Source organism: Tachyglossus aculeatus, chromosome 4 (assembly GCF_015852505.1).
Source record: "Tachyglossus aculeatus isolate mTacAcu1 chromosome 4, mTacAcu1.pri, whole genome shotgun sequence".
Classification (NCBI taxonomy): domain Eukaryota; kingdom Metazoa; phylum Chordata; class Mammalia; order Monotremata; family Tachyglossidae; genus Tachyglossus; species Tachyglossus aculeatus.
The window spans coordinates 2,193,933-2,207,837 of NC_052069.1; the positions used below are offsets into that span (position 1 = coordinate 2,193,933).

The following is a 13,905-nucleotide window of genomic DNA, read 5'->3' on the forward strand; positions in this document are numbered from 1 at the left end:
TACTGTGTGCAGAGCACTGTACTAAGCTCTTGTAAAGTACAAGTCGGCAACATATAGCGACAGTCCCTTCCCAACAATGGGCTCATGGTCTAGAATTATTATTATTATTATTGTATTATATTATTATCATTATTATTATCATTATTATTCGGGCTCACAGTCTAGAATTATTATTATTATTAGTAGTAGTAGTAGTAGTAGTAGTAGTAGTAGTAGTATTAAGCACTTGACATTTTTCTCAGCCTCACAGTAGACTTTAGAAATTCCTCTGAAAAAGGTCATTTCACAGGTAGGCAGAGAACTTGCCTACCAACTCGGTTATAGTGTCCTCCTCGATGCTTAGTAATAATAATTATAATAATTATTGTATTTATTATTATTAATAATAATAATGGCATTTGTTAAGCACTTACTATGTGCAAAGCACTGTTCTAAGCGCTGGGGGGATACAAGGTGAACAGTCTGTCCCACGTGGGGCTTCACAGTCTTAATCCCCATTTTACAGATGAGGGAACTGAGGCTCAGAGAAGTTAAGTGACTTGCCCAAGGTCACACAGCAGACATTTGTTGGAGCCGGAATTCGAACCCATGACGTCTGACTCCAAAGCCCGGGCTCTTTCCACTGAGCCACGCTGCTTCTCCTTAAGTGCTTTAAGTGCTTATTATGTGCCAGGCCCTGTTCTAAGCACAGGGATGGATACAAGAAAATCGGGTTGGACACAGTCCTTGTCCCACGTGGGGCTCACAGTCTCGATCCCCGTTTTCCAGATGAGGTAACTGAGGCCCAGAGAAGTAAAGGGACTTTCCAGGGTCACACAGCAGATGAGTGGCAGAGGCGGAATTAGAACCCATAACCTCCTGATTCCCAGGCCCCTGATCTGTCCACTGCGCTATGCTGCTTCTCTGGTGTTGCTCTGAACAGACTAAGTGCTCGGCTGCAGTATTTGGCACGTAGTAAGTGCTTAATAAATACCATCATCATCATCAATAAATGCCACTGTCTGATCGATTTATTCATTCATTCATTCATTCAATCATATTTATTGAGTGCTTCCTGTGTGCAGAGCACTGTACTAAGCGCTTGGGAAGTACAAGTCGGCAACATATAGAGACGGTCCCTACCCAACAACGGGCTCACAGTCTAGAAGACATATGTACATATCTATAACTGTAATCATATTGATGCCCGTTTTACTTGTTCTAATATGTATCATCAATCATATTTATTGAGCGCTTACTATGTACAGAGCATACATATACATATATATATATCTCTAATTCTATTTATTTATATTGATGCTACTGATGCCTATTTAGTTGTTTTGATGTCTGTCTCCCCCCCATCTAGACTGTCGAGCCCGCTGTGGGCAGGGATTGTCTCTATTTGTGACTGAATTCTACTTTCCAAGCGCTTAGTACAGTGCTCTGCACACAGTAAGTGCTCAATAAATATGATTGAATGACAGGATTCACTGTCTGTAGATGGTGGAAAGACTTGTAAAATTCCTTACCTGTGAGGAACCTGTTGAAACGGAAGACACGATCTCTGACGTGTAAACTTTTCAAAGTTACGCCTTGGCAATCCTCCTAAATTGCAAGGCGGTCAAGCTCAAATCATCATCGTCATCATCCTCAATCGTATTTATTGAGCGCTTACTGTGTGCAGAGCACTGTACTAAGCGCTTGGGAAGTACAAGTTGGCAACATATAGAGACAGCCCCTACCCAGCGGTGGGCTCACAGTCTAAAAGGGGGAGACAGAGAACAAAACCAAACAAACTAACAAAATAAAATAAATAGAATAGATATGTACAAGTAAAATAAATAAATAAATGTTATTTATGGAGAGAAGGATGTGTGTTTGAAATATGACCAATCAATCAGCGGTATTCCTTGAGCGCTTACTATGTGCAGGGCACTGTACTAAGTGCTTGGGAAAGCACAATACAATGGAATTGGCAGAATTCCCAGGCCAAAATGAACTTAACAGTGGAGAGGGGTTCTATTTATTTATTTTGATGCTATTGATGCCTGTCTACTTGTTTTGTTTTGTTGTCTGTCTCTCCCTTCTAGACTGTGCACCCGTTGTTGGGTAGAGATTGTCTCAATCTGTTGCCGAATTGTACTTTCCAAGCGTTTAGTTCAGTGCTCTGCACACAATAAGCGCTCAATAAATACAATTGAATGAATGAATGAATGCTCTGCCCACAGTAAGTGCTCAATAAATACGATTGATTGAATGAATGCATATAAATAAATTATGTATAATAGATAATCTGCTTCTAATTCTGATTCTAATATCTATAGACTCTGACTAGTGTAATGCTGAAAATGTGAAGTGTGATGTTTGTACATATTTATTACTCTATATATTTATTTATTTTACTTGTACATATCTATTCTATTTATTTTGTTTTGTTAGTATGTTTGATTTTGTTCTCTGTCTCCCACTTTTAGACTGTGAGCCCACTGTTGGGTAGGGACTGTCTCTATATGTTGCCAATTTGTCCTTCCCAAGCGCTTAGTACAGTGCTCTGCACACGGTAAGCGCTCAATAAATACGATTGATGATGATGATGATGTTGGAGAAGGCTTTTGCGAATACCATGGACTGCCCGGAAACCAAACAAATGGATTTTGGAGCAAATTAAGCCAAAGTGGTCTTTTGAAGGCCAAATGACTCGACTCAGACAAAGGATGAGGAGGACTAATTCTCTGGAGCAGACAGTAATGCTAGGAAAATTCCGGGGAAAATGGGAAAGAGGCAGCACGGAAGCTAGGATGGATAGAGACCGTAACAATGGTAACGGCAAGAACCGTTAGCGAGGTTACAGATCACGGCAGAAGACAGGACGTTCTGGAGAAAACAGATCCATAGAGTCGCTATGGATCGGAAACGACTTGACGGCACTTGATAATAATAATAATAATGCCGTAGAAGTGTCAGCACGTACTTTAAATGTAGCTCGTACAATTGAGCTCATAATAATAATAAGGGTGGTATTTGTTAAGCGCATACGATGTGCCAAGCACTGTTCTAAGCGCTGGAACAGATACCAGGTAATCAGGGTGTCCCACGTGAGGCTCACAGTCCCCCATTTTACAGATGAGGTAACTTGGGCACAGAGAAGCGGAGTAACTTCATCATCATCAATCGTATTTATTGAGCGCTTACAGTGTGCAGAGCACTGTACTAAGCGCTTGGGAAGTACAAGTTGGGAACATATAGAGACAGTCCCTACCTAACAGTGGGCTCACCGTCTAAAAGGGGGAGACAGAGAACAAACCAAACATACTAACAAAATAAAATAAATAGAATAGATATGTACAAGTAAAATAAATAAATAAATAAATAAATAGAGTAATAAATATGTACAAGCATATATACAGGTGCTGTGGGGAAGGGAAGGAGGTAAGATGGGGGGATGGAGAGGGGGACGAGGGGGAGAGGAAGGAAGGGGCTTAGTCTGGGAAGGCCTCCTGGAGGAGGTGAGCTCTCAGCAGGGCCTTGAAGGGAGGAAGAGAGCGAGCTTGGTGGATGGGCAGAGGGAGGCCATTCCAGGCCCGGGGGATGACGTGGGCCGGGGGTCGATGGCGGGACATCCCCCTTTTAGACTGTGAGCCCACTGTTGGGTAGGGACTGTCTCTATGTGTTGCCAGTTTGTACTTCCCAAGCACTTAGTACAGTGCTCTGCACATAGTAAGCGCTCAATAAATACAATTGATGATGATGATGATGATGACAGGCGAGAACGAGGCCTAACGGTGAGGAGATTAGTGGCGGAGGAGCGGAGGGTGCGGGCTGGGCTGGAGAAGGAGAGAAGGGAGGTGAGGTAGGAGGAGGCGAGGGGATGGATAGCCTTGAAGCTGAACATATAGGCTCCTATAGGCTCCTACAGGCTTCTACCTCCTCCTCTTCCCTCTCGCGCTCCAGCCTTGTGGCTAGAGCCTGAGCCTGGAAATCACAAGGAGCTGGGTTCATTCATTCAATTGTATTTATTCATTCATTCATTCAATCGTATTTATTGAGCGCTTACTGAGTGCAGAGCACCGGACTAAGCGCCTGGGAAGTCCAAGTTGGCAACATCTAGAGACGGTCCCTACCCAACAGCGGGCTCACAGTCTAGAAGGGGGAGGCAGACAACAAAACAAAGCATATTAACAGGATAAAATAAAATTCTATAAAATTTTATTGAGCTCTTACTGTGTACAGTTGGCAGAGAAGCAGCGTGGCTCAGTGGAAAGAGCCCGGGCTCTGGAGTCAGAGGTCAGGGGTTCAAATCCTGGCTCTGCAATTGTCAGCTGTGTGACTTGGGGCAAGTCACTTAACTTCTCTATGCCTCAGTTAACTCATCTGTAAAATGGGGATTAAGATTGTGAGCCCCATGTGGGACAACTTGATCGCCTTGTATCCTCCCCAGCGCTTAGAACAGTGCTTTGCACATAGTAAGCGCTTAACAAATGCCGTCATTATTATTATTATTATTACAGAGTACTGTACTACACTCTTGGAAAGTACAATTCGGCAACAGATAGGGACGATCCCTGCCCACCACGGGCTCACGGTTTAGAAAGGAGGAGACAGACAACAAAACAAGACAAGTAGAGAGGCGTCAATAGAATCGATATAAATAGAATTATAGCTATATACACATCACTATATATATGTATATATGTTTGTACATATTTATTACTCTATTTATTTATTTATTTTACTTGCACATATCCATTCTATTTTATTTTGTAGTATGTTTGGTTTTGTCTCCCCCTTTTAGACTGTGAGCCCACTGTTGGGTAGGGACTGTCTCTATGTGTTGCCAATTTGTACTTCCCAAGCGCTTAGTACAGTGCTCTGCACACAGTAAGCGCTCAATAAATACGATTGATGATGATGATGATCACTAATAAAATAGAGTAATAAATATGTACAAATATACACAAGTGCTGTGGGGTGGGGAGGGGGGTAGAGCAGAGGGAGGGAGTCGGGGCGATGGGGAGGGGAGGAGGAGCAGAGGAAAAGGGGAGCTCAGCCTGGGAAGGCCTCCTGGAGTAGGGGAGCTCTCAGTAGGGTCCTAATCCTGGCTCCACCACTTGACTGCTGTGTGACCTTGAACCAGTCATTTCACTTCCCGCTGTGCCACACTTATCTCATATTCATTCATTCAATCCTATTTATTGAGCGCTTACTGTGTGCAGAGCACTGTACTAAGCGCTTGGGAAGTCCAAGTTGGCAGCATATAGAGACGGTCCCTACCCCACAGCGGACTCACAGTCTAGAAGGGGGAGACGGATGACGAAACACAACATGTGGACGGGCGTCATGCCGTCGGAACGAATAGAAATAAAGCCCGATGCACATCGTTAACAAAATGGGATAGTGAATAGGTACAAGTAAAATAGAGTGATAAATCTGTACAAACATTCATTCATTCATTCATTCCATCGTATTTATTGAGCGCTTACTGTGTGCAGAGCACTGTACTAAGCGCTTGGGAAGGACAAGTTGGCAAAATCTAGAGACGGTCCCTACCCGACAATGGGCTCACAGTCTAGAAGATGAGGTACCTGGGGCCCGGAGAAGTTCATTCATTCATTCAATTGTATTTATTGAGCTCTCACTGTGTGCAGAGCACTGTACTAAGCGCTTGGGAAGTACAAGTTGGGAACATATCTCATATTCATTCATTCAGTCGTATTTATTAAGCGCTTACTGTGTGCAGAGCACTGTACTAAGCACTTGGTAAGTCCAAGTTGGCAGCATCTAGAGACGGTCCCTACCCAACAACGGGCTCACAATCTAGAAGGGGGAGACAGACAACAAAACAAAACATGTGGACGGGTGTCAAGTCAACAGAATAAAGTTCAGGGATCAGCCAAAGTCCTATTTTATTTTTCCTGCCTGCCTAGGTTTTTCTTCTGCGTTCAGTGGTATTCATTCATTCATTCATTCAATCGTATTTATTGAGCGCTTACTGTGTGCAGAGCACTGGACTAAGCGCTTGGGAAGTCCAAGTCGGCAGCATATAGAGACGGTCAGAAAATGTCTCGAGAAAACCAATCAATCAATCAATCAATCAATCGTATTTATTGAGCGCTTACTATGTGCAGAGCACTGTACTAAGCGCTTGGGAAGTACAAATTGGCAACACATAGAGACAGTCCCTACCCAACAGTGGGCTCACAGTCTAAAAACCATTTACTGGTTTAATCTGTGCATTATCTTCTCCAAAATGGTCTCAAGGATTACTGTTCCCAATTGGGTCACGCATTACTCACCTCTCCAAATCCTCCTTTTCCTAGAACTCTGTAATGCCTAAATGTGTTCTTTGTTCCTGGTTGCCTAGTGCAGCCCTGTGTAAAATGGGGATAAAGACTGTGAACCTCACGTGAGCCCGCTGTTGGGTAGGGACCGTCTCTAGATGTTGCCAACTTGTACTTCCCAAGCGCTTAGTACAGTGCTCTGCACACAGTAAGCGCTCAATAAATACGATTGAATGAATGAATGAGCGTGAGACAGGGATGCTGAGCAGCAGCGTGGCTCAGTGGAAAGAGCCCGGGCTTTGGAGTCAGAGGTCATGGGTTCTAATCCCGGCTCCGCCAACTGTCAGCTGTGTGACTTCGGGCAAGTCACTTCACTTCTCTGGGCTTCAGTTCCCTCATCTGCAAAATGTTGATTAAAACTGTGAGCCCCCCGTGGGACAACCTGATCACCTTGTAACCTCCCCAGCACTTTCAATGTCAATCAATCAATTGTATTTATTGAGCGCTTACTGTGTGCAGAGCACTGTACTAAGCGCTGGGGAAGTACAAGTTGGCAACATATAGAGACAGTCCCTACCCAACAGTGGGCTCACAGTCTAAAAGGGGGAGACAGAGAATATAATAATGGCATTTATTAAGCACTTACTATGTGCAAAGCACTGTTCTAAGCGCTGGGGAGGTTACAAAGTAATCAGGTTGTCCCACGGGGGGCTCACAGTCTTAATCCCCATTTTACAGATGAGGTAACTGAGGCCCAGAGAAGTTAAGTGACTTGCCCCAAATCACACAGCTGACAATTGGCAGAGCCGGGATTTGAACCCATGACCTCTGACTCCTGGGCTCTTTCCACTGAGCCACGCTGCTTCTCTAAACCTCTGCATTGGCCAGGAATCGAACCCGGGTCTACCGCGTGGGAGGCGACAATTCTACCACTGAGCCACCAGTGCTCACGTGCTTTGAACAGTGCTTTGCACGTAGCACTTAACAAATACCATTATTATTAATCTGATTATCTTATATCTATTCCAGCGCTTAGAACAGTGCTTGACACATAGTAAGTGCTTAACAAATGCTATTATTATCATTATTATGATTATTCATTCATTCATTCAATCGTACTTATTGATTGAGTGAATATAAATACGATCGAATGAATATTATTATCCTCTGCACCTAGAATAGACTCCGCTTCGTCTCCTCTGTCATTCCGAAAATGTACCTACCAACTCTGTTATATTGTACTTAGTACAAGGGCTTAGTACAGTGCTCTGCACACAGTAAGGATGCCATAAATATCCTTGGTCATTTGATTGATTCTGTTTCCCTCCCCGATTTGAGGGGTCGACTTTTGTTTAAACCTCTAGATCCACAGCACCTTCCTCCTAAACAAAGGTTTTTGGGTTTTGTTTTATTCTTTCCTTCTTTAATAATAATAATGGCATTTATTAAGCACTTACTATGTGCAAAGCACTATTCTAAGCACTGGGGAGGTTACAAGGTGATCAGGTTGTCCCACAGTGGGCTCACAATCTTCATCCCCATTTTACAGATGAGGGAACTGAGGCACAGAGAAGTGAGGTGACTTGCCCAAAATCACACAGCTGACAGTTGGCGGAGCCGGGATTTGAACCCATGACCTCTGACTCCAAAGCCCGGGCTCTTGCCACTGAGCCATGCTGCGCTTACTAAGTGTCGGGCACTGTACTATATGCTGGGGTAATAATAATAATAATAATAATAATAATAATAATAATAATAATAATAATGATGGCATTTGTTAAGCACTTACTATGTGCAGACCACTGTTCTAAGCGCTGGGGGGGATACAAGGTGATCATGTTGCCCCACGTGGGGCTCACAATCAATCCCCATTTTACAGATGAGGTAACTGAGGCTCAGAGAAGTTAAGTGACTTGCCCAAGGTCACACAGCCATCATGTGGTGGAGTCGGGATTCGAACCCATGACCTCTGACTCCAAAGCCCGGGCTCTTTTCACTGAGCCACGCTGATCCAAGGTAATCAGGCTGGACACAATCCCTGTCCCACCTGGGGTTCACATCCCCAGGATGGACAGTGTGGCCTAGTGGAAAGAGCATGGGCCTAATTCCAGCTCTGCCACTTACCTGCAGTGTGACCTTGGACAGGTCGCTTAACTTCTCTGTGCCTCAGTGACCTCATCTGTAAAATGGGGATTAAGACCGTGAGCCCCCTGTGGGACAACCTGAGCACCTTGTTCCCTCCCCCCACCCCAGTGCTTAGAACAGTGCTTGGCACAGACTAAGCACTTAACAAATGCTATTATTATTATTATTGCTTAACTTCTCTCAGTTCCCTCATCTGCAAAATGGGGATTCAATAATAATAATAATGGTATCTGTTAAGCACTTTCATTCATTCAATCATATTTATTGAGCGCTTACTGTGTGCAGAGCACTGTTCTAAGCGCTTGGGAAGTCCAAGTTGGCAACATATAGAGACGGTCCCTACCCAACAACGGGCTTACAGTCTAGAAGGGGGAGACAAACAACAAAACAAAACATGTGAACAGGTGGCCATTCATTCATTCATTCATTCAGTCGTATTTATTGAGCACTTACTGTGTTCAGAGCACTGTACTAAGCGCTTGGGAAGTACAAGTTGGCAACACAGAGAGGCGGTCCCTACCCGACAGCGGGCTCACAGTCTAGAAGGGGAAGACAGACGACAAAACAAGACATATTAACAAAATAAAATAAATAGAATAGTAAATCTGAATCCCAAGCCCGGGCTCTTTCCGCTGAGCCGTGCTGCTTCGGAAGCATATTCCCTGAATTAGCGTACCTATTGAATTCCAAGGAGGAGCACTTTAAGTTCTTTCTCCCTTCAAAGCCCTACTGAGAGCTCACCTCCTCCAGGAGGCCTTCCCAGACTGAGCCCCTTCCTTCCTCTCCCCCTCGCCCCCCTCTCCATCCCCCCCATCTTGCCTCCTTCCCTTCCCCACAGCACCTGTATATACGGATATATGTTCGTACATATTTATTACTCTATTTATTTATTTATTTATTTTACTTGCACATATCTATTCTATTTATTTTATTTTGTTAGTATGTTTGGTTTTGTTCTCTGTCTCCCCCTTTTAGACTGTGAGCCCACTGTTGGGTAGGGACTGTCTCTAGATGTTGCCAACTTGTACTTCCCAAGCGCTTAGTACAGTGCTCCGCACATAGTAAGCACTCAATAAATACGATTGATTGACTGATTGATGAATGGGGAGGCGCGTGAAGCTCTGTCCGATCCTTGCTGAATTAAAAACAGAAATAAACCTCGCCTGACCTTATCTAGTAGCACCGGGGTGAATGAGAGGAAACATTTTCTTGGAGAAATCAACGGATCATCATCATCATCATCAATCGTATTTATTGAGCGCTTACTGTGTGCAGAGCACTGTACTAAGTGCTTGGGAAGTACAAAGCTAGCTCTCTTCCTCCCTTCAAGGCCCTGCTGAGAGCTCACCTCCTCCAGGAGGCCTTCCCAGACTGAGCCCCTTCCTTCTTCTCGCCCTCGTCCCCCTCTCCATCCCCCCCATATTACCTCCTTCCCTTCCCCACAGCACCTGTATATATGTATATATGTTTGTACATATTTATTACTCTATTTATTTATTTATTTTACTTGCACATATCTATTCTATTTATTTTATTCTGTTAGTATGTTTGGTTTTGTTCTCTGTCTCCCCCTTTTAGACTGTGAGCCCACTGTTGGGTAGGGACTGTCTCAATATGTTGCCAACTTGGACTTCCCAAGCGCTTAGTACAGTGCTCTGCACACAGTAAGCGCTCAATAAATACGATCGATGATTGATGATTGATGAATAAATACAATTGCATGAATTGAATGAATCAATGGTCACATTTAGGGTGTGCAAAGCCACACACGGCGCTCTCTTCATGCATCTCTTTATGTGTCTCTATATGTTGCCAACTTGTACTTCCCAAGCGCTTAGTACAGTGCTCTGCACACAGTAAGCGCTCAATAAATGCAATTGATTGATTTCTCCTCGGTTGATGTGGCCAATAGAGGAATTAGAACAAAGACCAGTCAAACTGAAGATGAAGATAATGTGAATGACGGAAAATACCTCCTGCCCCCAGTGAGAAGGCAGCATGGCCTAATGGATGGAGTATCTGCTTGTGAGTCAGAGGTACTAGATTCTAATGCCGACTCTCCCGCTTGTTCGCTGCGTGACCTTGGATAAGTCACTTAACCTCTCGGTGCCTCAGTGACCTTACCTGTCAAATGGGGATTCATTCATTCAATCGTATTTATTGAGCGCTTACTGTGTGCAGAGCATCATCATCATCATCAGTCGTATTTATTGAGCGCTTACTATGTGCAGAGCACTGAACTAAGCGCTTGGAAAGTACAATTCGGCAACAGATAGAGACAATCCCTACCCAACAACGGGCTCGTGGTCTAGAAGTGGGGAGACAGACAACAAAACAAAACAAGAAGACGGTGAGCCCCATATGGGACATGGACTATTCCCAGTCTGATTATCTTTCATTCATTCATTCACTCAGTCGTATTTATTGAGCGCTTACTGTGTGCAGAGCACTGTACTAAGCGCTTGAGAAGTACAAGTTGGCAACCTATTTATTACTCTATTTTATCTGTGCATATTTTTCTATTTATTTTGTTAATATGCTTTGTTTTGTCCCCGTCTCCCCCTTCTAGACTGTGAGCCCGCTGTTGGGTAGGGACCGTCTCTCTATGTTGCCAACTTGGACTTCCCAAGCGCTTAGGACAGTGCTCTGCACACAGAAAGCGCTCAATTAATACGATTGAATGAATGAATATAGAGACGGTCCCTACCTGACAGTGGGCTCACAGTTATCTTGTAAATACGATTAAATGAATGAATTAAATGAATGAATGAAATGAATGAATGAATAAACCTTGTATCTCCCCCAGTGCTTAGAATGTATATATGCATATATATACATTATATAGATAGATAGATATATCGATATATCTATCTATATATAGATATCCTGTATATGTGTATATATGTGTGTACAAATTTATTACTCTATTTATTTTACTTGTACATATCTATTCTATTTATTTTATTTTGTTAGTATGTTTGGTTTTGTTCTCTGTCTCCCCCTTTTAGACTGTGAGCCCACTGTTGGGTAGGGACTGTCCCTATATGTTGCCAACTTGTACTTCCCAAGCGCTTAGTACAGTGCTCTGCACATAGTAAGCGCTCAATGAATATGATTGATGATGATGATGATGATGATCTTGTAGCTACTCCAGAGTTTTGAACAGTGACTGGCACATAATAAGTGCTTAAAAAGTACCATTTAAAAAAAAAATAAAAAGGCTGTAGCTAACGTGAATATTTATGCTCTACTGTATCTGCCTCTTGGTAAACCACTCTGCCAGTGGAATAGCATTCTTTCATTCAAATTCAGTTAAAATACAGGATTTTCATGCTTTAGTCGCCCCTCAGTTCTGTACAGCTTCTTAAAGGATGTCATAATGTTGCGCGGCGTTTCTTTGCGTATTGCGTCCAATTAGAACACTTTGATGTGTCACACCTGTGAAACCCAATTTAGGAAGGTAGCCAGATTCCTTCCTTCCTTCAATCGTATTTATTGAGCGCTTACTGCATGCAGGGCACTGTACTAAGCGCTTGGGAAGTACAAGTTGGCAACGTATAGAGACGGTCCCTACCCGACAACGGGCTCACAGTCTAGAAGGGGGAGAGGGAGAGAGAGTGAGTAAGCAAGAGGTCAGCAGCAGGAGAGGAGAGATTGAGGTGCAAGGGAATATGTTGGCAATAATAATAAATGTAATTATTATTATTATTATTATTATCGTTATGATTACCTTGGTTAAAGCAAAGGTTGTGTCCATTTTTTCTCCAAATATTTCCATGTAAGTAGTGTGTGTTCTGGATCACATCGGAGCTCAATAAATTGTTGATGATCATCATCATCAATCATATTTATTGAGCGCTTACTATGTGCAGAGCACTGTACTAAGCGCTTGGGAAGTACAAATTGGCAACATATAGAGACAGTCCCTACCCAACAGTGATGGTAATACTACTACAACTACTGCTAATACTAATGGCATTAAGGGCTTACAAGGTGCCAAGCATGGTACTAAACGATGGAGTAGAGCCAAGACAACCAGCTGGAACAAAATCGATCAATCAATCATATTTATTGAGCGCTTACTGTGTGCAGAGCACTGTACTAAGCGCTTGGGAAGTACAAGTCGGCAACATATAGAGACGGTCCCTACCCAAAAGTGGGCTCACAGTCTAGAAGAACAAAGTCCCTGTACCACAATCAATCAATCAATCAATCAATCAATCGTATTTATGGAGCACTTACTGTGTGCAGAGCACTGTACTAAGCGCTCGGGAAGTACAAGCTGGCAACATGTAGAGACAGTCCCTACCCAACAGCGGGCTCACAGTCTAGAAGAACAAAGTCCCTGTACCACAGTCAATCAATCAATCAGTCAATCAATCAATCAGTCGTATTTATTGAGCACTTACTGTGTGCAGAGCACTGTACTAAGCGCTTGGGAAGTACAGGCTGGCAACATATAGAGACAGTCCCTACCCAACAGTGGGTTCACAGTCTAAAAGGGGTTCACAGTCTAAAAGAGGGCTCCACAGAGCCACAGAGAGCTCACCGTCCAAGATAGGTAATGAATCCCCATTTTACAGATGAGGAAACTGAGGCACAGCAAAGCTAGGTGATTTCCCCAAGATCACAGTGGAGGCAAATTGATACATTCATTCATTCAGTAGTATTAATTAAGAGTTTATTGTGTGCAGAGCCAGATGGAATGGAATAGGGCTCGCAAATCCACCCTCAGCCCGAACACCAAAAAAGGTTTGATAACCGAATCACATAGTTTAATGCGGCACTTTCTGCTTACTTGGTGACACTAGAACAGTGCTCTGCACATAGTAAGCGCTCAATAAATACGATTGATGATGACACATTCTTGAAACTGATATGCCAGTTGGGTGGGGTGGATTTCTTTTTCTTCTTTATAGGTGTGTCTTTAATGCAGTTGGGTGTTGGAAAGTTTTCCGACTAGGTATATTCATCAGCTGGTTAGCTCGTCGTGGGCAGGGAACGTATCTGTTTGTTGTTATATCATCATCATCATCAACCGTATTTATTGAGCGCTTACTGTGTGCAGAGCACTGTACTAAGCGCTTGGGAAGTACAAATTGGCAACATATAGAGACAGTCCCTACCCAACAGTGGGCTCACAGTCTAAAAGGGGGGAGACAGAGAACAAAACCAAACATACTAACAAAATAAAATAAATAGAATAGATATGGACAAGTAAAATAAATAAATAAATAAATAGAGTAATAAATATGTACAAACATATATACAGGTGTTGTGGGGAAGGGAAGGAGGTAAGATGGGGGGGATGGAGAGGGGGACGAGGGGGAGAGGAAGGAAGGGGCTCAGTCTGGGAAGGCCTCCTGGAGGAGGTGAGCTCTCAGCAGGGCCGTTCTCTCATATCGTACTCTCCTAAACGTTTAGTACAGTGCTCTGCCCCCCAGTAAGTGCTCGATAAATACGATTGAAAGACTGATATGGACAATGGCTAGCTTAGAGC

At 43.4% G+C, this 13,905-nt stretch overlaps 1 protein-coding gene and 1 non-coding gene across 2 annotated transcripts in view; one reads left to right on the forward strand and one right to left on the reverse strand.

Annotated features, from left to right (window-relative positions):
• The window catches only part of GRK4 (G protein-coupled receptor kinase 4), a 221,929-nt gene that overhangs the window by 106,532 nt on the left and 101,492 nt on the right, over nucleotides 1-13,905 (forward strand). The window lies entirely within an intron of this gene.
• On the reverse strand, nucleotides 7,137-7,207 carry TRNAG-CCC. The gene has a single exon. It is a non-coding gene; the product is annotated as a tRNA-Gly (tRNA).